This window comes from Lepisosteus platostomus, chromosome 7 (assembly GCF_059453375.1).
Source record: "Lepisosteus platostomus isolate fLepPlt1 chromosome 7, fLepPlt1.hap1, whole genome shotgun sequence".
NCBI lineage: Eukaryota > Metazoa > Chordata > Actinopteri > Semionotiformes > Lepisosteidae > Lepisosteus > Lepisosteus platostomus.
Window position 1 is genome coordinate 28,616,986 of NC_142617.1, and position 25,395 is coordinate 28,642,380.

A 25,395-nucleotide genomic window follows, 5' to 3' on the forward strand; every position below is an offset into this window, starting at 1 on the left:
AATGATAATCAAGGGACTTAAAAGTAAAAAGAGATGCTTCATATTGCTTGATTAATTTTAAAAACTAAGTTATAAATGCAGACGTGATTGGTGCATTAAGCGCTCCAGGCAGCAGAACTGAGCTCCGCGCTTCCTCCCTCTCTCAGTGCCGCGCCAGGTTTAAATATCTAAACATATGTATCTATATAGCAGGTAGTGTCACTGTATTCCACTTTCTTTGTAAACACAGAAAAACAGATTCACAACGCAACGTTGTGTCACTGTGTAAAAAAAATGGTTTGAACACCCTATATTGTAATGAGCTGCTGATCTACTGTAAGAATAGGAGGGGGTGGAAAGTGCCAGCGGTCATTTAATAAGTATTACAATTCGCACTGAATTGAACCCATTCAGAGCCTACATTATATTTTAGCATTTCATTCAAAGCAGAAACCCTCACACCTGAAGAAGGCTTGAGTTTTCTCTCTTCTGTTTTAAACATGTGTACATTGCTGTAATACAATTTAAAAAAAAGTTTAAACAGTATCAATTAAACTCCATTAATATAAGTATCGAGTGGCATTAAATAAATACAGCTATTTAGTATAGATTACAATTTTCTAAAATGTACTTAAAAAATAAAAACAATTAAAATCTAATCTTTCCACGTTTGATCCCAAAATCCCAAGAAAAATAAATCTAAACGGGGAGAAAGCTATGCTGAAAGTTTATTAAGATACTTAGAAGACAAAGATAACAATTTATGTTGCATTTGTCTGATTGTGAATAAAAAAATACATATAATTAAACATGCGTTTGCGATTTAAATCAAAACGCAATTTAAATCAATATAAATGTTTATATTGTAACGCATACTGTACAGCCTCCATTTCTCTATAAAAATTTAAAAGATCGTTTGCGCAGTCTAAGGGGGGGGGTCTACTCTCAGTGACAGCTGACAATCCTCCATACACTCAAGTGAAAAATTAATAATGCCAATGTAAATGTCATATTTACAATTTGCTGATAATAGAAATGTTAAGTTCTCTAAAGGTTTGTGATAGTTTACCCAGGCAGCAAAAGATCAGCTACACTGGGAAGATGATACACCGATGATATGATTAATAACCTTTTAAATCTAAAGGGAGATCTAAAGGGATCCCCCTCTCCCCCCCCCCTACACACACACATTAGAAGCAGGAAGCAGAAGCAGGGACAGTTGTCAGAAGGAATGAAGGTGACTATTCATTGTTATTAAAAATGACTTAAATTTGATCATGTTGTGATATTTAGAAATATAAAAAGTCAATTAATTGGCCATAATATGGCTATTCTATTTTTTTAAAGAAATGTTTGTTAAAAGAAAAGTCACAGCACCAGCTGGATTTGAACAAACAATCTGGCACATAGACCACCAGGCTACCGGCAAGGTCACATGAGCAGAGGTGACACAGGCCTACACATACAGAATCAACAGACATTGTACAGCGTGTATTACTGTTAAAGACTTTGATGCTTAAAATGTTTAGGGAGAAATGGAATACTGGTGTGTATTTTTATGGTGTACATATGTTTATGTTCCAAAATTAATATCGTTTATGGCCTTCACACGCGTTACAGTATGTTCCTATTCTTTTTATGCTCAGCTACTAAGATTTCCCTTCAGTGGTAAAATTCCATATAAATATTCAATACTACAACGGGCACAGTAAAGACGTTTACTGTAAATCTTTCTACGACAGACCAACGGACCACGAGTGCCCCTGTCGGTCAACCAATCATGTACCGCGGTACCGTGCGTCATCGTGCGTCACAATGCGCGACACCATAGCCAATTACCTCCGGTATGTGTCTGTACCACGCACTTTGAATGGCTGCATCTGTAGTGTCCATAATATTTGCTAATTTAGTTTTTATTGCTATTTTAGAAATGTGTATTTGTTAAAAGAAAAGCCTTATGATAATAGCTGGGTTTGAACCCCCAAACTCTACCATACAAGGCTTAAGCCTAAGCCATTACACCACACATAATCTCGGGTGAGTTAGTTAAACTGATGTAGACATTTACAAAGAAAGTGTACTACTGTGATAATTTAAGCTAATTTGAATATAATGATATCGTATGATGAAAAGATCTAGAAAAAGATTTAGAGGAAGGCATAGTGGGTCGCAGCAGGTGTAGGCTGTAGTAGTTCAGGTGGGTAGCTGCGTCAGCATGTGTAGGCTGCAAAGGAACAAGTAGTAGGTTTATTCCATGCTAAAAGAGAAGAAAGAAAACACAACGTTTCGGCCGTGGAGCCTTCTTCAGATGTGAGGTCACAAAAAACAAGACTTGTTTGAATATGATGTAGAATGTAGAAATGTAGAATATGAAAAAAGTTGATAACAGCTTCCAAAAAAAAACGTGGAATTATTTTTTTAAAGATATAACCTGCCACGAGGGGGACAAGATGGCTGCATGAGGGAGAGCATCAAGAGTGCAGAGGGTGCTAATTCAGTTCAGCTGTTAGAATCTGTAACTTAGTCTTCAATAAGTTTCCTGTTTGAAATACAAAATATTCACTGGCAACAAAATATTCACTGGCAACGACCTGGAGCATTTGGAGCAACCCATAAGAAATTGTACCATGGTACATTTATGGTACCAGTACTATGGTATGGAATTTCCGCCAGGTGGAGCTAATAAAACTCAACCTCTCATGTACAGCGTTTGAGCTGTCGCCATCAAAGTCTTTACCGAAGATATTACTAATAGTATTAATAATGAATGACCTTGGACAAGCTGTAAACTCAAAGTATTGCCCTGGTCCACATTCTTTTTTTCATTGACCGTCTTTGTAAAAGTAACACCACAGCATTTCGCAATCACGTATTTGTTTCCAATCATGCACAGCTAGCGGAATCAAGTACAGTAATTTTTGAGAATCTCTGATTCACCATGCCTTTCACATGCTCATAAAAGATATTGATTTAGGAACATAAACATATTACTGTATGTAAACTGTACTGTATACAGTATGTATATGTAAATTTAATGTCTTTACAGTGCCTGTTTAAGTATTAAATATTTATATGGAATTTTACCACTGAAGGGAAATCTTAGTAGCTGAACATAAAAAGAATAGGAGCATACTGTAACGCATGTGAAGACCATAAACGATATTAATTTTGGAACATAAAGATACAGTATATGGCTGGTCTCGGTACTTTAAAGAAAAAATACCGGAGTCAACAAGCATACTTTTAGAATTTGATTAAAAGGGAATATAATATGGAATCGCGCATCTAAAGAAATTAATAATGATATAATTATATTCAAGTACCGCAACACAAGAATAGTACACGCTGTACATTGTCTGTTGATAATGTTTCTGTAGTGCTTTTTCAGCACTCGGCATGTGACCTTGCTGGTGGCGCTGTGGGTTAGGTTCCTGACTCCCATGTCACATGGTCTGTGATCAAATCCCACTGTGGAACCATTACTTTTTTTTTCACAAACATTTCTTTGAAAAAATGAAACGTTTCCCTTGGTCAGAGATTAAATGAAGAGTCACCTAGGCGTTACAATATAAACGCATTTGCGTTTTGATTTAAATCGCAAACGCGGGTTTAAATATATGTGTTTTTTGATTCACAATCAGACAAACACAACATAAATTGATATCTTTGTCTTCTAAGTATCTTAATAAACTTTCAGCATAGCTTTCTCCCTGTTTAGATTTATTTTTCTTGGGATCAAACGTGGAAAGATTAGATTGTAATCGTTTTTATTTTTTAAATACATTGCGGAGTTAAAGCAAGTTAAAGCCTTGATTTTATATATCACCTTTAAAAGTGGAATCTCAAAGCAAAGTAAATACCCAACACCGATTGTACCCATCTGTCATGCTAATAAAGCACCTTGAATTGAATTGAATTGAATTGAGGGGGGAGGGCGAGCGAGAGAGCCAGGACAGACAATAAGATACACTCCACAGACATTCACAACAGCGACATATCATAAAACGTTTGCACATATAGTTAAGTTATTACTTGGTTTTCAAAGTGCAATGAAATACAATATTGTTCTTGTTGCTGTTATCGTTGTTTTTATCCTGTAAAGCGTTTTGAGAAGCAACCTTTAAAGGCGATATATAAAAGCGCTGAATCTTATGGAATGTGTTCCGCCGGGGATTCAAAAAATTTATTTTTTTAATCGCGTATCTAAGTAAATAGCAGTATAACTTTGTTCATGCACAAACAGTGGCATGTTACATTATTAATTTGTGTGTCTCCTCTTGCCAGAAAGCTCTAAATTGCATTTTGAGTGCGGTTTTTGACTTTTTCTAAATTGCAACCCATAAATAAAGCTGATACTGTTTAGACTTATTTTAAACTGTATTACAGCAGCACAATAAACAATGCAACATAAATTGCAAAAATGCAGTTGGAATCTGTCCAAGCCTTACTTTGTCAGGCATTTACTTTTACTGCAACGGACATAAAAACTCCCTTGCTTTTAACAGAGCATTTCATAATTTCTAACTACGAAAATTATTTAAACTGTGACACATCATTCATTCCATTCCATTCCATTATCAGTCTTCCATTTCTCCCCAAACATTTTAAGCATGAAAGTTTTATGAAATGGTACCCAAATATGCGATTGCTGTATGGAATGAATTTTAATAAAAAAAAAATATTTAACACGAAAATTAAGCTGTTTACGTCTTCCGCCTGAGAACAGTCACCCGTTGCTACCCAACGCAGAAACACAGCCACTAACTAGCAAAGAGAGGACATTAGCTAGCCAATATGATAAAGAAATAAATGATTATTTTATTTCTTTTGCACATTTATTTGAACATTTCCATCGATTGTACAAGCACTTGGAAACTGTCCAATCCCTAGTTCATCAGGCATTTTCTTTTACGCTGCGGGCATTCTCCCGGTCTGGCGCCGGTCTGTGTCTTCTAGGACATAATGCCAGAGAACTCTTGTTTTTATGTCCACTATAACAGACAATCTCCTTTGCTTTTAACCGAGCGTCTAACTCCTCTGATTGGAGAAAAAAGACGTGCTGGTTTGCTATACATACTGTACCAGGAAGATGATTTCTTTCTATTCGAAACATGTATTTTAAAAGTTTAAGAAGTAAAAACCTTACAGCGTACACAGATTTCTAAACTGATCAGGATCGTTATCTTTGTCTTATCCATAATAATGTTCACCGCTCTGTCCAGCAAATTAATAATAAACTTTATTTTATATAGCGTTTTAAACGAATAAGTAATTCGATTGCTCATAAACCTAATCGCTTTTTCTACATAAACACAGCATGATATCTCTCTGAAAATGCTTTTTCTTTTTATTTAGGCTCATATTTTAACTATAGATCGTATTATTATAAACTTTCTTGGAAAAATGTATTTTATGTAAACCATGTTTGCTATTAATTCATTTAGGGCTAGAATATGTTCATTGTCTTCCAATCGAGTCGAGTTGACATTAGAAGCTTGCCACGCCTGGACTGTTACACCAACTCATTAGCATGTTAAAGCGGTTTCATTGAGGAGCCTAGCTTTCTTAACTAGTAAGTACTGAACTTCCTTGGTTTTGGAGGGGGAGGTGTCTTTCGCTGGAAATCTCGCCCCCTTCTACTTTGAAAATACCTGTGAAACCGGTTTAATTCGTCACAGCCAGCACTCCCGCAGAGAGGGGGGTTGTACTCGTTAAAGTCTTAGCCGGAACACATCATTATATCTCATTTTGTATTTCTATAAAAAAATCGTTTGCCCAGCCTAACACTATTGTTGTTATTGTTTTTATCCTGTAAAGCGCTTTGAGGAGCACAGCTTTCTCACCACTTAGATTACTTTTTGATACCATCCTTACACAAAGCAGAAACTTCTTGTATTTTCCGATGACATACAAGTGGAAAGATTACAGATTTTAATCATCGTTTTTCTGAACCATGGACAATCTGATCATGTTTCTCTATAACAATAATAAAAAACTTTATTTTACATATCACCTTTAAAAGTGGCATCTCAAAGCAATACAGTAGATGTAAACCACAGATTACAAAGTAAATACCCAGACAAACGCAAACGCGTTTTTAATAAAATGCTTTTATTCATTCAGCAGAGAGAGAGCGTAAAACCTGGGCGTAACAGCTGTTCCTTTTTCTGATCACTCGCTCTCTGGATAAACATCTCACCTGTCCTGTTCTTTGTTTTCCTAATTTGCTGATTATGCCTTCTGCGATCCACTCCTGCCCTCACACCTAAAGAAGACTATTTTAAATTTCTTTGCGCGGTCCATTGTGCAATTAACCCTTGTATGTGCTGTCCTTAAGGTGATATCACATAAAGGTGATATGTAAAATAATGTTTTTATTATTGTTATTGAGAAACATGATCAGATTTTCCCCGGTTCAGAAAAAAATATCTAAATTATACTAGGTTGTCACTAGTATACTTTTGATACAGTCTTTGCTGTGCTCTAGAGGATCCTTGTGATATTTCGAGCTCTTGGTGAATGATAAGTGTCGCAGTTTAAATAAATTTCGTAGTTGGAAATTATGGAACGCTCTGTTAAAAGCAAGGGAGTTTTTATGTCCGTTGCAGTTTTTTTGCAACATGAATATAATTATATCGTTATTAATTTCTTGAGATACGCGATTCCATATTATATTCCCTTTTAATCAAATTCTAAAAGTATGCTTGTTGACTCCGGTATCACGTTAGTTAAAGACTTCGATGCTAAAAATGTTTAGGGAGAAATGGAATACTGGTGTGTATGTTTTCTTTAAAGTACCGAGACCAGCCATATACTGTATGTTTATGTTCCAAAATTAATATCGTTTATGGCCTTCACACGCGTTACAGTATGCTCCTATTCTTTTTATGCTCAGCTACTAAGATTTCCCTTCAGTGGTAAAATTCCATATAAATATTCAATACTTAAACAGGCACTGTAAAGACATTAAATATACATATACATACTATATATGGTGATATGGCCAGCAGCCATATCACCCTGCAACTCACAACTGGCAACCCACTGAAGCTAAGCAGGTGTGAGCCTGGTCAGTACCTGGATGGGAGACCTCCTGGGAAAAACTAAGGTTGCTGCTGGAAGAGGTGTTAGTGGGGCCAGCAGGGGGCGCTCACCCTGTGGTCCATGTGGGTCCTAATGCCCCAGTATAGTGATGGGGACACTATACTGTAAACAGGCGCCGTCCTTCGGATGAGACGTAAAACCGAGGTCCTGACTCTCTGTGGTCATTAAAAATCCCAGGGCGCTTCTTGAAAAGAGTAGGGGTGTAATCCCGGTGGCCTGGCCAAATTTCCAATTGGCCCTTACCAATCATGGCCTCCTAATAATCCCCCTCTATGAATTGGCTACATTACTCTGCTCTCCTCCCCACTGATAGCTGATGTGTGGTGAGCGTTCTGGCGCACTATGGCTGCCGTCGCATCATCCAGGTGGATGCTACACATTGGTGGTGGTGGAGGGGAGTCCCCATTACCTGTAAAGCGCTTTGAGTGGAGTGTCCAGAAAAGCGCTATATAAGTGTAAGCAATTATTATTATTATACTGTATACAGTACAGTTTGCATACGGTAATATGTTTATGTTCCTAAATCAATCTCTTTTATGAGCATGTGAAAGGCATGGTGAATCAATTCTCAAAAATTACTGTACTTTGCATGATTGGAAACAAATGCGTGATTGCGAAATGCTGTGGTGTCACTTTTACAAAGACGGTCAATGAAAAAAAGAATGTGGACCAGGGCAATACTTTGAGTTTACAGCTTGTCCAAGGTCATTCATTATTAATACTATTAGTAATATCTTCGTTAAAGACTTTGATGGTGACAGCTCAAACATGAGAGGTTGAGCTTTATTAGCTCCACCTTGCGGAAATTCCGGATACTATTATTTTGCTTGCGGTATTATAGGAGAATTTACGGTAACTAGCGGTATTTACCGGTAACTCGCGGTAGACTGTGTAAAGCGCACCGGAAAATAATGTGGTATCGCCCGCGCATTTTGAATGGCTGCATTTGTATATTGACATTTTTGAAAAAGGCTCCACAGCCGAAACTTTGCGTTTTCTTTCTTCTCTTTTCAGCATGGAATAAACATATTATTTGTTCCTTTGCAGCCTACACATGCGGACGCAGCTACTTGAACTTGAACTTTATTGCCGTATGTAACTGGTACATGTACTGGTACAATGGAATTCTTACTTACAGAAAGTCTCTCGATTGTTAAAACAAGAGTAAAAACACAAAATGTAGACAGTGCATCAAGACAATATACAAACAAACAGTAGACAATGTGCAAGTAAACAGTTTAAATGTAAACAATGCAGATGTGTAAACAATGACTGGAGATGTGCAATAAATAAGAAATCATAAGGTAGAGGTAGAGGTAGAGGGTGTAGGTGTGGTCCGAGGAGCATGGCTAAATGTGTTTGCCAATCGCACTGCTTGTGGATTGAAACTATTGAAGATTCTAGTGGTCAGTGTCTGTATGCTCTTGTATCTCTTGCCTGAGGGCAGTGGGGTGAAGAGCTCATGCACAGGGTGGTGACTGTCCTCTGTGATGGCCAGAATTCTATCATGGCAGCTGTCCTCATAGAACTGTTTAATCTCAGTGAGACCACAGCCGATAATCTTTTGGGTTACATTCACCATTCTCTGCAGTGCCTTTCTTTCTCAAGAAGAGGTGTTGCCGTACCACAAGGTGATCCCATTGGTGAAGATGCTCTCGATGGTGCAGCAGTAGAAGTTCACCAACACAGGTACTGGCATCCCCCATCTTTTGAGGCACCTTCTTCATGATAGAATCAGTGTTCACAATCCAGGTTAGATCTTTAGAAATGTGAATTCCCAAAAACCTAAAGCTGGTGACTGTTTCCACTTCCGTTCCATCAATACTGAATGGGCTGTGAGTGTGTGGCCTGTGTCTCCTAAAGTCCACTATTACCTCTTTCGTTTTATTTACATTCAAGTCGAGGTTATTGCTATGAAACCACCTAAGCAGCTGCACGACTTCCTCCATGTAAGTGGACTCGTCATCATCGCTGATCAGCCCTATTATAGTGGTGTCATCCGCAAACTTAATGATCTGGTTGTTGCTGTGTCTTGCTGTGCAGTAGTAAGTGAACAGGGAGAACAACCTTGGACTCAGACAGCAGCCTTGTGGGATTCCAGTGCTCAGGGTGAGTGGTGTTGATGTTTTATTACCTATCCGCACCATCTGTGGTCTCTCGATTAGAAAGTCCAGCAGTCAGTTGCAGACAGAGTTGCACAGACCTAATCCCCTGAGCTTTGTCACCAGTTGACTGGGTATAATGGAATTGAATGCTCAAGTGTAGTCCACAAACAGCATTCTCACATACGTGTTCTTAGCTACCCACCTGAACTACTACAGCCTACATATGCTGCAACCCACTATGCTTTTCTCCAAATCTTTTTCTAGATCTCTTTGTCATACCTTCTCTTCCTCCCTGGGCCACTTGCCCCCTTCTCTCACTAAACCAGCATTTTGTCTCTTCACAGCTATCTATTCCAAGACCAGGCTTTCTAACCACCTTCTATTCCTTTACAGATGTCGTCAACATAATATAATTCCTAAAGCATTTTGCCTGAAATTTAATACCTTTTCTTTTGACTCTGATATTACCCAGAGTAACACTCACAGACTTCTAAAACAATTTTCTAGAAAATTAAAGCTTTCTACCATTTTCTCACTCAAAAAACAAATTATCCAACAACATCAAAGAGGCTACAGAATTTCTACGGCTGATAGCTCCACATCATCTTCCCGCTCACACCTGAAGAAGGCTCCATGGCCGAAACATTGTGTTTTCTTTCTTTTCTTTTCAATATGGAATAAACCTACTACTCTTTCCAAGTTTAACTGTTGGCTGATCATTGGCTGCAGACATTTGGATTGAGACAAAATATAGATTTTCTCAATTCGGATGTAAACCTGAAAGAGACGCATCATGTTCACAATAAGCTATAATAGTGGACTATTTGTATGCATTCGGTTATATGAGAAATAAACTTAGAGTAATGCTCAGATTGCGCTTTAAACTGCCTGGGTGCAGCTTGGTACATTACAGTGCTCATTACCACTACAAGGACAATAGAAGTTTTTTTTTTAATTTTAAAAATGTTTCCAAAAGTCCACTTGTGATACTTTAGCTACTTACTGTAGTTACACAATCCCATATTAATATAACTATCAAGTGATGTTAGATCACTTCAACATTTATCTTTTAACAATAACAGCAAGTGTTGTTCTTACTACGTTTTCTTAGAAAAGGATAAAATGTTATTACTTTTTATGAAGTACAGAATATAAGCTTAATGTTAGAACAAGCACGTTAAAACCAGAACCCACTGTAAGTTACCAATTTAAAAACGTTGATGCATAAAATATTTATGAATAATTAAATTATTTATGATGAAGGTGGAAGGCTGCATACTTTTGTCCAACTTAGCAAGTCATGGTATTCTTAGAAAAAATACTGGCATGGTTGATAAATTTGTTGAACATTGCAGCTAAATGGAGAATAATCTGATGAGACCCCCAACTGATGAGGATGATTTTCATAATGACAACATACAGGAACTGTACTGTATGTATATTCCATTCCTGAAATAACACAAGATCTCAAGTGGGACAATAATGTCATTTTCATCTAAGCCTCCATCATAGTTCAGTTTGGGATGCCAGCTAAAAGTTATGCAGTATATCTTGTTAGGTGACAACACACGTTTTGTATGGCTCCATCTGTATATTTCTATTATACTTGTTTGGTCTACAGACTGTTTTCTGCATGCATGGATACAAATGTCCTTCATGTCCCTACAGGAAAGCTTGTTTATTGCTTCTTTCAATCGGACAAAAAGATCTACACTGGGTCACATCGGAGCATGGGTGCTCTCCTAATACTTATGATGGCATTTATCTTGAGACACAAATTGTCAACAACAGCTACAAAAGATCTACTCGAGCGATTAAACCATATTGTGTCAGGATGTGTTCCAAAAACAAAATGGTTTCTAGACAAGCAGTTTTTTTTTATTTGAATAACATAGTCCATGTCCACTATTACTGTCCTAAATGTCGTTGTTACCTTGTTATTGTTACATTGTTAGCCTACTGAAATTAGCCAGTTACTTCTTAGTCATGCCCCTCAGAAAGCAGCTCAGAAACATTCTTGTATAAGTTCAAGCAAAGATCAGGAAGCAGTTCTACAGAGATACATTCTGTGATTACAAAGCACATCTGGAATTTACAGATGTTGTTGACAACATTACAGTATCATTCAACTGTGATGGGTCCCCTGGTTTCAGATCATCACAGTATTCTATCTGGCCCATTTTGTGCACCATTAGTGAGCTGTCTTTGATAGACAGATGTATAAATGTTGTATTACACACAGGCTGTTTGGCAGACATAAACCTAGAGTTGACACATATTTTACCCCTTTCATGTCTGAGATGCAGAAGTTTGGTAGTACTGTGTTTACTTGGGAAGACAGAAATTGTGTAGTACATAGGAGTAGTGTAAAAGTCCAGGTATGTGTATGTGATGCAGTAGCAGTAGTAAAAAGGTCATGCAGAAAAAAACCTCATCCCCACTGGGAATCTTCTTAGGATACATGGCATCATAGACTCCTTTAAATACCAGGAGATTTTAATTCAAAATCTGGCTGCCTCTGCCAGGAGGCTAAGACTGGGTCGCGGTTGGATCTAACAGCAGGACAGTGACCCAAAGCATACCTCCAAATCCACACAGAAATGGTTCACTGACCACAGAATCAAGCTTTTGCAGTGGCCATCCCAGTCCCCTGACCTAACCCCATTGAAAACCTGTGGGGTGAGCTGAAGTGGAGAGTCCACAAGCGGGGACCAAGGACTCTGAGGGATCTGGAGAGATTTTATATGGAGGAATGGTCTCAGATACCTTTATATGTGTTCTCCCACCTCGTCTGACATTATAAGAGAAGACTCAGTGCTGTTATGCTGTTATGTTTTTGCAAAGGGAGAGTTCACAAAGTAATAAAATGCAGAGGTACCGATAATTGTGACATATGTGTTTTTGAGAAAAATGTTAAATTTTTTTATAAGAGTTTTTTTTTCTTTGAATAATTTTACCTCACTGAAAGGTTAGATTTCTCTCATATTTTCAGTGTAAGATCAAGCTGATAAACAACAAAGACATTTTTTCATAGCCTTTTGTGCTCATCTTTACCAAGGGTGCCAATAATTCTGGAGGGCACTGTAACAATCTTTAATAATAATAATAATAATTAATAATAATTATAATTGCTTACACTTATATAGCGCTTTTCTGGACACTCCACTCAAAGCGCTTTACAGGTAATGTGGACTCCCCTCCACCACCACCAATGTGCAGCATCCACCTGGATGATGCAACGGCAGCTATAGTGCGCCAGAACGCTCACCACACATCAGCTGGGGAGGAGAGCAGAGTAATGAAGCCAATTCATAGATGGGGATTATTAGGAGGCCATGATTGGTAAGGGCCAATGGGGAATTTGGCCAGGATGCACCCCTACTCTTTTGGAGAAACGCCCTGGGATTTTTAATGACCACAGAGAGTCAGGACCTCGGTTTTACGTCTCATCCGAAGGACGGTGCCTGTTTACAGTATAGTGTCCCCATCACTATACTGGGGCTTTAGGACAAACATGGACCACAGGGTGAGCACCCCCTGCTGGCCCTTTTAGATTTTGTTTTGCACTGTTAAAATGGTTATCTGTGACAACAATACTGATGACACTGAAAATGATAACTTATGATATCGACCATCTTGCTACATGTACGAACCCATGCACATGTAACCCACATGAAGTCAAAGGGTACAGTTTTGCCCTAAATATTACTGGTTACTCTGGTTTTTACAGCAGCGACATACTTTATTACTGTCGCATATCATAGGGAGAGGGTATAAATAGGGGGACAAGCACGTCCATGCTGGAGTGCAAGAGCAGCCAGCAACTCTCCTGGTTGTTTGAAACTCCCTGCTGAAGCCTGCATGTACAGTATATACTGTCATGTGAAAAAGAAAAATGTTCAATTTTTATCTAAAATTCTTAAGAGAATAGTTGTGGCCCAACTTCAGTCTTATCTGGATTCAAATAATATACTTGAGAAATTCCCATCTGGTTTCTGCCCAGGCCACAGTACTGAAACTGCATAACAAGAGTTGCAAATGATATTCTGTTAGCAACTGACGCAGGGAATGCAACAGTGCTTGTGCTCATAGATCTTAGTGCTGCCTTCGACACAGTTGACCATTGTATTTTGTTACACAGGCTTGAGTTTCACTATGTTCAAATATCTAATATTTGTACTGTTTCGTCACTGTCAAATCTGGGGTACCACAGGGATCAGTACTTGGACCAGTTTTGTTCTCTCTGTACATGTTGCCGCTACATAGGATAATAAGAAAGCGTAATCTTAACTTTCATTCCTATGCTAAGGACACTCAAATATACATTTCATTTACATCTAATGACAACTCGTCAATTGTCACTTTAGCTAATTGCATTAATGAAGTAAAGTCTTGGATGTGTGAAAATGTTTTGGCACTCAACTGTTAAAACTGAGGTTCTGTTGTTTGGAGTCAACAATGTGGATAGGACTGCTATAAACTCAAAGATTCGGCACGTAACTTAGGTGTCATCTTAGATACAAGGCTCTCATTTAACTCTCATGTTAATGTAGTATCGAAGGCATGCTTCCTACAGTTAAGAAATATTGCACAAGACACAGAGAAACTAATACATGCTTTTGTATACAACAGCTTAGATTGCTGTAATACCCTACTATCAGGGGGCACCTATCACACTTTCAACACCTTACAGCAAATTTAAATCACAGCAGATAGAATTGTTACCAGGAGTAGAAAGTACAACCACATAATGCCTGTACTTAGCTCTCTCCATTGGCTTCCTATTAGGTACAGGGCAGACATCAAAATTCTTTTACTTACTTATAAGGCTCTCAGGGGTCAGGCACCTGCAGTTAACTGTAGGCATTTTCAATTAGGAAGATTTGCTGGTCTACAGAGAACTGCATGGAGTACTGGCACACAGAAGGACATGATGGAAGATTTAATACTCCGCATTTAGTACTTTTTTAGAATTGTATAATGTTAGCATGCCCAGAGGGGTTGGGCAGCCAGCTGACCTTGGACCCCTAGAGGTATTTTTTTCTCTTCAAAGAGGAGTTTTTGGTTCTTCTCCTCCATTTTCTTTTTCTCTTTCTGTATTGTAATATCATGTACTATCACAGAGCTTTGTTAAGTGCCTTGGCTCAACCTTGTTGTGAAAGGCACTAAATCAAAATAAATTGACAAATGTGAGGCCATGTGTCCGACAGCTAAAACTTGGCTGAAATTGGGTCATGCAACAGGACAATGATCCCAAGCACACCAGCAAATCTACAACTGAATGGCTGAAAAAGAAAATAATGAAGGTCCAGACCTCAACCCCATTGAGATGCTGTGGAGGGACCTTAAGAGAGCTGTGCATAATGCCCTCAAACATCAGTGAACTGAAGCAATGTTGTAAAGAAGAGTGGGCCAAAATTCCTCATAAAACAATGTTGCCTTATTTTTTGTTAAATAAATAATGACATAGTGGAATCTGTTATGTGTTGTTTGTCACCTGAGGTTAGATTTACTGTACCTAACTGTAGGACCTAGTAACAACCAGATGATTTTTTGTTATGTCCTGATATATATGTGCAATTTCCCTCGTGGGATTAATAAAGTATCTATAAAACCATATAATTGAAAGAGGATGTACTTTATTTTTCACATGACTGTATGCTCAAAAGATATTCTCCCTGATAGGTCTTATGCTGGAAGAAGAGGATCCACCAGTAGAGCATGAGCCAACTGTTAGGAGGGGAAGAACAAAAAGTGGTTGACCACCTGAAGTTTTTTTTCTTCACGTGCTATGTTCAATAATGAGAAAGCTGCATCTCCTATAAAGTGTTTTGCGCAGTAAGTAGGCCTACTCAAAAATAGGTGTACATTATTTTCATCATTGTGTAAGTTTCCTTTCATTAATTGTTAAGTTCTTTACACTTTATGATTTATGTGTATACTGTATATTCTCGACCATATATATGTATTGTAGTGATTCATAGCCGTTCAGGGACGCCAAATATGTAACGTTGCCATAGCCAAAATGTAATGTAGTGGCTCTCTGAAGGCACCAGTTCTGTAGGGTTTGGGCATTTACTGAGACAATTATTAATTGTAGCAGTAAATCACAAAGTTGATTCTTTTGATGGCTTTAGAATCCAACCATGCGACATAACTCAAACAACGCGCACACACAGGTACTAATACACGAGGATACATTTATTAATACATAGAATATGCATGTAAATCTAACCAATCTTATCGTGAGGGTTATCAGAATACAAAAGATATATATTCAATCAGTTCTGAAGTGTTACATATATCAAGAGGACATACGTTCAGTATATCATTCATTAAGACCGTTTCATAAATGAACTTGGTTATAACTTCTACATTAGATACTCGAAACAAGTACATAACTCTTAGGAATTAAATTGATATCAACTGGTTGGGATAACAATTGAATTCTTGAGCTGTAATGCATTGAAGTTGAATACTCATCCAATCTTTGGGGATTCAGATCTCCTGCGGGCACAAAGAAACAGTTGCAGGCTGTTGCTGTCCAATCCGCGCTCTCTGGCTCGGTGCCAGGCTGTGCTGTGCGGCTTGCGACGGTGCGCTGCTGATGCTCACTGACCGGCTAGTTAGTGTTGGCTTTAACTAGCAAAGTTTGTGCACAGGAGAAAAGATGACTGTGGGTCCCAGCAAATCAGGAAGAGGACCGGTTCGTTCCTAATGAAGAGCTAGTTCTGAATAGTGATTCAGCTGTCCACAATTCCGACCTGTTCACGAGGCCTGCTGCTGGTTACTCTCTGGCAACCTCCACTCTAGACTCTTAGAACAAAGGAAAGTTCTGGCACTCGGACACATGGGGTCCATTAACCTCCCTCTGCTCGTTAGTAGCTTTACACCCTTCATTGGTGAATCGTTTAGACACAGCCAATGGATAGCTTTGGTAGCCATACCCATCTCAAGACTTGGAACCGAATTCAATCTTGGATTGCCTTCTGGGTGAGCTATGAGCGATGGGGTTAATGTCACATACTCCTCTACTGAGAAGAGTGGAATCAAGTGGGTTGGGAATTGTGCCATGGCTAGACTGGCCACAGTGGCACTAAACTCCCTTAACAGGTCTTGTGTCAACATTCTGGCCTGTTGCACACAAGCATAAACCCACTGTATAACACCAACAATCATGTCCACTGTTTGGGGAATAAGGTTTAACCCTGTTGCATAGGAAGTTGCCTGTAGGGTTTTCCCTAAGCTTTCCAACTTTTGCTGCTGTCGATACAGTCTGTCACTACCCTCTGGCCTCTCTGACACCTGCCTTCTTGGGGCAGTCAGGGTGAGAGTGCCAGTAGCACACAAACCTACCAGAAAAAGCAAACGTGCAACAGTGGCGGCAGCAATCAGTCCTCCCAAAAGTCTTTTCGGGTGGCTGATCCCAGTCATCTCCTTCTGAGTGACTGTTGCCTTTCTAAGCTGGTGCAGCGTGTACATGGTGTCTTTCTCAGTATGCCATGTAGCGTCTTGGGCACCAACATCCTGGAAATCTGGGGAGATCTGACGCAGCTGCTGATGCTGCTCCTCCTTTTCCAGGGCATTTGCTTTTTCGATTTGTTCATGCCTGTGCTCTAGGAACCCTGCAGGGGGTGGTGCAGTGGTGGAGCATGCCTGACCCTCGGCTGAGTGGTCATCTGGAGCACCTGAGTGATCTGGGATTGTTATCCTATTCTCACTGTTCAGGTCCACCCTGCACACTTCCTGATTGAGGAATCCCTCTATCGGCATGTTTCCAATCGTTTGCTGGGGGTAGGTGTAGGACACCTGCTCGCTCCCCCCTTCCCTCGCTAGGGGTTCAGGGAGCTGCCCCAGCACTGGGATAGCTAGTTCACTGTCTTTGAACTTACTATCACTCACCAGGCCCATGTCAATGCAGGCGGGGATTCTGACACCTCTCTTTGCGATGTCCTGCACTGGCAGGCGGGTGACTTGACCATCCAGCTCCAGTCTGGCTGAACCACTGTTGGTCAGACTCAGACTGACAGACTGAGCTGGTGGCTGTGAGAAAACCGGCTCGGCTTTCATTGCCTGTCCCTTCTGGGGGACTGGGTGTGTTGGAAACCCTGCCGTTGAGGCAGGAACAATCAGGTCAGTCTCATTCACTACCTGGTAGTTGTGAGAAATAATGTTACCTGACTGCAGGTTCCCTGGGTCAAAGCAGAGGGAATCAGCATCTGGGATCAGGTGTGTCCACAGCGCAGTAGTCTCAGCGTCCAGCTGGACCTCCTGTCTAACCTGTGAATGTTGCACCAGGGGCACCTGGCGGTGGCCCTGTGACAGCTGCTCAAGCAGATCCTCACTAATAGAGGACCTCTCAGGGCTAAGGGTGGGGGCTACATCACCAACCTGCTCTCCTGCCATCTGGATCCTTTCCACCACTGCGGGGTGGTGGTCCTGACCCCTCTTGGGTGCCAGGGTGCACAGGGAAAGCTCCTTTTCATCGCCAGGTGGGGAGATCTGCTCCTCTTTAGGGATGTAAAAGGTGTGTGCTTTACCTGGTGGATCAGGCGGCTGCTTGGAGCACCGCTCCTGAGGCAGGGAGGCTGTTGAGACCTCGGCCGGGACACGACTTCCCTGTATATTCGGGGAACAAGAAAATATTTTTATTTCTTGTCCAGAGGGAACAGAAGGAATCTCCGCATGGGCTTCTGTGTTCGGTGGGCACTGTGTGAGCACAGTCTGCCTCTTGGCCCCCCTTTCCTTCTGTACAGAAGACTTAGGAGCCTTGACCTGTTTCCACACTTTGCCTTTCTGGTGATCCACCAAAGGTTCCTCTCTGAGTCGCATGCCCTTTTCTTTTTCTACCCGTTTGAGCTTGCCGTGTGACATCAAACACCTTTCAACCTCAGTGTCAATCAGTGTCTCACTGGGTAAGACATCTCCCATGGCAGCCTTGAGGTAAAAGCTTCCTGCTTTTCCTCTCTGTTTTACTGCCTGCTCTGTGACTTCAGGGGTGGAGTCAGCACTCGCTTGGGAGTGGCTGACCTTATCCAGGCAGGAACTCTTCCGCTCAATCAGATAGACTGAGGGAGGGAGAGGGGGCGGGTCTCCGCCTCCTCCAGTGGAGAGTATCAGCTCATTCACGTTTCCGGCAGCCTTGGGGAGCAGTTGTCCCTGTCTTAATAAAGCTTGTTCAAGCCTGGCCAGGGGGGCGGCTACTGAATCCTTTTGTTCAGCTTTATCTAGCCCTTTCCCTCCCCCGGTGTTCTCATGGCACTTAGGACGCTGGGTGCGGTCCTGTGTGAGTGCTTTGGAACGGGGCTTAGCCAGCTCAGGAACCTGTGCTCCTTCGAGCAGGAGGGAGTTAACCCTGCTGGCTCTGACGGCGAACACAGTCGCTTTAACAGCTTTTTTCTCAGAGCGACTTTGGACATCATACTCCCAGGCTTTCTGCACGAATCTCTTAATATCAGTCATTTTCATGGTCTGTGCATCTGTATGCATTAAGATCATCTTTCTGACTGACGGGTGGAGATTCGCAATGAATAAACCCTTGAAATGTGTGTTCTCTTCGCAACCCTCATCATTTCGCCCTGCAAAATAAGTTCGTCTAAGTCTCTCGTAATATTCGCGAGGGGACTCTGCTCTCTCGTGCTTAATGTTAAGTGCGGCGGCTATCGCGGCAGTCGGGTCAATAAACGCGCTGTATTCTTCGATAAGTGCTTGACATAGCTGCTCAAAGTCATTACAGACTTCTTTCATCTGCCTAGCCATCCACTCATGTACAGCTCTGCTGGTAGTTTTCCTGACCAGAAACACTTTCTCCTGTTCTGTGGCGTTTGGCAGGTACTGCAGGGTATACCTGAGGTCTTGAATATAACTCTTGATATTATTCTCTGACACTGCGGGGTCAAATCTCTCTATGTCCTTCGCTAGCTCTCTCAGAAAATGGAGATTTATTCTAGCTTCTCCGCTGACGGAGATATGGAAGAGATCGTGGTCAGACCTGTCGCTGCTAGAGAGAGTGCTTAATAGCGACTCGAATTCAGACCTTTTAGCAACCATCGTTAAACTTAAAGAGTATTACTTTTAAGTACGAAATTACAGTTTTACCACAGAAAACCACAAGATCAAGTATGCAATCAACCTGGTAGATCGCAAAAGATCACAAAACAATCAAGCACTGCTTAAAGAGCAAGGGGAACTTTTTTTCTTTCGGCTTTCACCACACTGTATTGTCGTGTATGAAACCCGCGGCGTTTTATATTGAATTATTCGCTTGGTTGACTCATTTCAGTCTTGCCACGCCCACCCAGGGACGCCAAATAATGTAGTGATTCATAGCCGTTCAGGGACGCCAAATATGTAACGTTGCCATAGCCAAAATGTAATGTAGTGGCTCTCTGAAGGCACCAGTTCTGTAGGGTTTGGGCATTTACTGAGACAATTATTAATTGTAGCAGTAAATCACAAAGTTGATTCTTTTGATGGCTTTAGAATCCAACCATGCGACATAACTCAAACAACGCGCACACACAGGTACTAATACACGAGGATACATTTATTAATACATAGAATATGCATGTAAATCTAACCAATCTTATCGTGAGGGTTATCAGAATACAAAAGATATATATTCAATCAGTTCTGAAGTGTTACATATATCAAGAGGACATACGTTCAGTATATCATTCATTAAGACCGTTTCATAAATGAACTTGGTTATAACTTCTACATTAGATACTCGAAACAAGTACATAACTCTTAGGAATTAAATTGATATCAACTGGTTGGGATAACAATTGAATTCTTGAGCTGTAATGCATTGAAGTTGAATACTCATCCAATCTTTGGGGATTCAGATCTCCTGCGGGCACAAAGAAACAGTTGCAGGCTGTTGCTGTCCAATCCGCGCTCTCTGGCTTGGTGCCAGGCTGTGCTGTGCGGCTTGCGACGGTGCGCTGCTGATGCTCACTGACCGGCTAGTTAGTGTTGGCTTTAACTAGCAAAGTTTGTGCACAGGAGAAAAGATGACTGTGGGTCCCAGCAAGTCAGGAAGAGGACCGGTTCGTTCCTAATGAAGAGCTAGTTCTGAATAGTGATTCAGCTGTCCACAATTCCGACCTGTTCACGAGGCCTGCTGCTGGTTACTCTCTGGCAACCTCCACTCTAGACTCTTAGAACAAAGGAAAGTTCTGGCACTCGGACACACTGGCCGTTCCGTGGTTGTCCGGGCTGAGTCTCAGGATGGTCAGGAGGCGCGCTGCGAGGATGTCCTGCCCTTGGGAGCCTTCTGCTCCTGGGCCGTCCTGCCCTGGAATTCTCCTTTGAATTCCCTTTAGAACAGTCCACAGAATCCTCTCCAGAATCCCTTCTGAATCTTGTTGAATCTCTGTGTTGCCTGTTTTTACCTGGAGGAACTTCAGCTCATTGATTGGCTGAAAGTTCCATGGGCATCAGAGTCCCACGTGGGTTACTCGGCCCTACCAGTCCCTGATTGGTTGATCAAGGTGAGATATGAGTCACTTACTCCTGACACTTAGGAATGCAATCCAGATGTCCAACTCGCACTCCCTAGACAGATAGGCGCCAATGGATGACCATTGATCATGATAGCCAGGCTTAGCTAAGTGCATCCCCCTTTGGGAGCTGGTTTCTTATCACAAGAAAACATCTTAAATCAGCTTGCATGAATTATTTCTCAGAGATGAACAGAGAAATGAGGCCTAATTTGGGAAAGCTCAGAAACACTTAATTCTGCCTTATTAATAAGCCTCACCGCTACAGTATACTGAAGTGCGCTCCAGTCCAGAATGATTGGGAATTGTCTTCAGACCTAATATAGTATACCACTGTCTGACTCTGGAATAAAGATCCCTATTTTTGATCTTATCAAACCCATTGTCACGAATTTCACACAGGCATGGAAGTGCTTCCACATTTCCACGAGCTCTACTCTCCCTAAATGCCCGCGCACCAATTTACTCTGCACTACCCTCTCTTGTCTTCTTTTCCTCACTCACGATTGAGGTCTCCTCCTTGAGCTCCGTACTTGTACTTCCCAGCCCTTGTTTGATGATTTCTACTCTCCCCACATTTAGACTCTCTTTGCTCTTCCTTGACTACAACTTTGCTTTCTGTTTTTGTACCTTCTGCTCTCTAAACCTTCCCGGCGTTTTTGACCTCCTAGCTTTCGTCCACGACCACGTCTTCATCCCTCGTTTCGGCACTGAACCACAGATACCTGAAGTGCCATGCACTTGGTCCAACCTCCCGTAGCCTAGTGTTACGTGACACCCGTGTCATCTCCATGTTTTGACTGGGTGTAAGGCTACAAATACAGTACACAGACAAATAACAGTTATTTAAATTTAATTAAGTAACAATGCAATCACATAAATTTGAAACCTGGAATATCCATGCTATCGGTTTAAAAAAATTTCAATCGCTTCATTGAATCACAGGCTGACATATGTCTAATAAGAGAAACTTATTTAGGAAAATCAGAGCATCAGACACTAAAATCCTCGCAATTCAAATATTCTCAGCGATTTACAATTCCAAGCAAGGAGGTGTCTCCATTTTGATAAATAAAAGAATATCTCTAATCCACAAAACTAGCATTACTGACCCTAATGGTTGGTCACATTTTAAATTAATGAGAGGCTATGAACAGCAGCAGCACCTTTGTCGATGTTAGGGGTTTTATAATAAATAATATAACATTAATAATTATTAACCATAACAAATATAATAAATCGAATTCCAAAAAGATTAACTACAGAACGTTTTCCTTTTCTGTTTCAGCTTAATGGGGAAATATAAAGTAAATCAGTTAGGATCTCAGAGTTTAACAAGTTCAAAAACATTTTGGATAACAAAACCATGAAAAAAGATCGAGTATCTCCATAGGTGTCTGAACAGTTCAATTAAATAAGTTGCAATACAGCCAGGCAGGCAGATTTTTAATTCTTCAAGCAAAATTAGCTCTTTAAGGTTTGTCAAAATCAGATTCTTTGGAATCAGTACTTAACTTTTTAAAAGATACCCATTTCTCTTATCCAAACAAAGGTTTGATTTTTTAAAATTTCGAAACCTTGGATTGTATGCCACAGGGTTAATTTATAGTGTAATCCAAACAAAAGAGCTGCTGGGCACACCTTGATCTTGACATGCAGTTGTGAAGTAGAGTTAACAGCTTCTGTTTTAAAAGGTTTTGGATTTGTGAGGAATGTATCTGTTGTAAATGTTAATACAATGGCAAATATAATTGAGGTTCTACTGTTTTAAGTTTAAGCTTTTAAAGTCATGCAATGTCTAATTTAGGCAGGCACATATTTTTGTTTCTTATTTTTTATTTTGTTTAAAAAATCAGTTTCCCACTTTCACCTTGCCATAACTACAGTGGGGATGTAGTATATTTGGTTGCTTCTTCAGGATCTTTGATTTGTTTTGTGGAGACGATATTTTTTCCTTGGTTCATACGTGCTGCACTTTGGGTTGTTTAAGTTTGTAGTGGTCCTTTGTATTACAGGTATTATGGTACTACAGTTTGTGCTACGGGTAATTGTGGTGTCTGTTGTGGCTTTCAGTTTAGAGGATTATATACTCTGCGCCCGACTTGGGAGCAGTCTGAGAAATGTCGCAAGGCAGTTGTTTTATTGATAGAGGGTTTTAGTGTCTCGGTTTACTGGGAATGTATCAGATGTTAAACTAAGGAAGGGATACAACCCCTACGCCCCAGACAGACAGAAATCTATTCAAAAGGGTGCAGCGTAATAACACAAACTCTAACAGGGCTGCTTTTCTTAATCACAATTTAATGTTAAATTTCTCATTGCTGAAATTTGTGTTAAGACAAAATATACATTTTCTTAATGTGGATATAAACCTGAAAGATGCACATTGCATTCACAAAAAGCTATAGCAACAAACTATTTTTACATATCCTGCTATGTCAAAAATTTTGCCAAAAGGATTGCTCTTAAGGTTCATTCCAAGCTGAAAAGACAAGGCTCAACATGTCTTCTCTATAACTCTTTAGTTAACAGCTCATCCATTGTCTTTCATTATTAATATTATTAATAATATATTCCATATTGAAATCAGAGACATGGATCTTTGTTCACAAAATCAAAACTCTCACTGCGTCAGTGGATGAACATTTTACAAAGGGAAGTTTCACAGAAACTGATGAAATGATCACAGAAAATGGTGTCAAAGATTTTATCCAGTAATATTTATGTATTTTGCCATCCTTTTAAAAGTCACACACATAAATCAAGAGGAAGAACAATTAAAGTGTTAAATATTTTTCAATTAAATCTGAAACCAATTCCCTAAAACTAAAGAGAAAACAGCTTTAATCAACAAATATATTGATTTCCTTCACTGACTCTTAAATTAGATTTGCTCAAGGATTGCGTCTTTTTCAGATAGACATGATTCAGGATGCCATTGCCACGCGCAGCAGCCCCTTGTCGAAAAAGGCCAAGAAGGTCCAGGGTGTCTGTGTGAAAGCTATCCTGAGGTACCGCAGAGGTACCTGAGTGGCAGAAGGGAGTTTGGAGTAATTGATGAAAGCAATTTCAGACACAAAAGAAAGGTACATTCTGTATGTGATATTTATTTCATTACATTATTGTTTCCTTTTCTTTTAGCTTTCTCTTTGTATTCTGATGATAGGAGAATATATTTGCAGATAATTGGAACACTATTAAGACAAAAATATAAAGTTCTTAAATGTCTAACAATAATCCAACATATTTCGTGAGAGCAGATTTTGCAATAATACAAAAACACACCTTACAGATTGACCTATTTCACACAAAAGAATCACTAGAAAGATTCTTTAACAAAATGAAGATAGAAATGTAGAGCAAATCTCCGCTTTTGTTATATGTTCTTGTTGTAACGATCAGTTATTTCCGGACCCTATCCAGACGACACAATCCAGAATCGTGAGGAAACACTAGGAACAAGTCATGCAGGAATACGGGGATGAAAACAGGGGGGCGTGTCCAAAGTGCGCTGGTGCACGGGGGAGGTGTGGCTGAGGCAAACAATCCAAAACTAATCCAGACTGGGAATCCAAAAACACAAGAATAGGTCCATAGCCAGGTGATCCATCCAACAAGGAATTAAAAACACGAACCGGGTCGGAACCGGCGGACAGGGAACGGGAACAGAGATTAAAACCTTAACAGGACCAGGTGCTTCCAGGTCCCGGACTCGCACGATACGCAAATCAGATGCACAGCCCGGATGAACGTCAGCGCCAGGTGGACTGGGAACAGGGGACAGGTGCACAGAATTAAATCCAAAGTTAAAGAGCCGGAGCGCCCTTAAGGAGGAGGGACTACAATTGTGAAACTTGTTATGTCATAGGTACTGTATTTGATAATGTTTGAAGCAACCTGTTTCCTTTTTCTTTATCAGTATGGAAGGAGGGGGTTTTCTGCAACATAGCAAAGGAAAAATTTAGTTTACGGAATGCTGGGGGTGAAGGCTGAAAAAAAGAAGCCAGTCCTGCGTCTAGTGGAGAAAAGGTCACGAAGACATTTGATACCCCACGTTGTTCATTACGTTCGACCACAAACTAGCATATTTACAGATGAGTGGCGAACATACAGGGGAGTACTAGGCAGTCTTGCTTACAAACATTTTACTTTCAGTAACAGAAGAACCTTTGTGAATCCTTGTACAGGTGCTCACACACAACATAAAAGAAAGCATGGCATATATACAAGGAACATAAGTGGAGACTGAGAGGAAAGAGGACAGAGATGCTGTTATAAGAGCACTTGGATTTGATAGAGTGGATACTTTGGCTTGGAAATAAACATAGAAATGGACCCCTGGGTAGATTATTTCATGATTTGAGGAAACAATACCATAATCATTAACTATCCCTACAAATATCTTGCTCAATATGCCAAACTTGATTCTGCTGTGCAGTCTTTGCTATTGATTGTTTTGGTTGCGGCAATAGACTAAGTGTAGTCGTGGAGTGATGATATGTATATAATTTATTTTATTTACACCTGAAGAAGGCTCCATAGTTGTTTCTCTTTCCTCTACTTTTCAACATGGAGTAAAGCGTTGCCTGTTCCTACTTGATTTTATGTATTTACTATTTTTTCTACAGTAGTCATTACTTTGTTGCCATGCCTCAAAGTAAAAAATCATTTCTATCTGTGTAAAACAAATACTGTTTTGTTAA

The 25,395-nt window shown here is 40.2% G+C and overlaps 1 pseudogene; it reads left to right on the forward strand.

Moving 5' to 3' along the window:
* LOC148658492 (uncharacterized) overlaps window positions 1-25,078 on the forward strand; it is a 36,023-nt pseudogene extending 10,945 nt beyond the window's left edge.
* The last annotated feature ends 317 nt before the right edge of the window (window positions 25,079-25,395 follow it).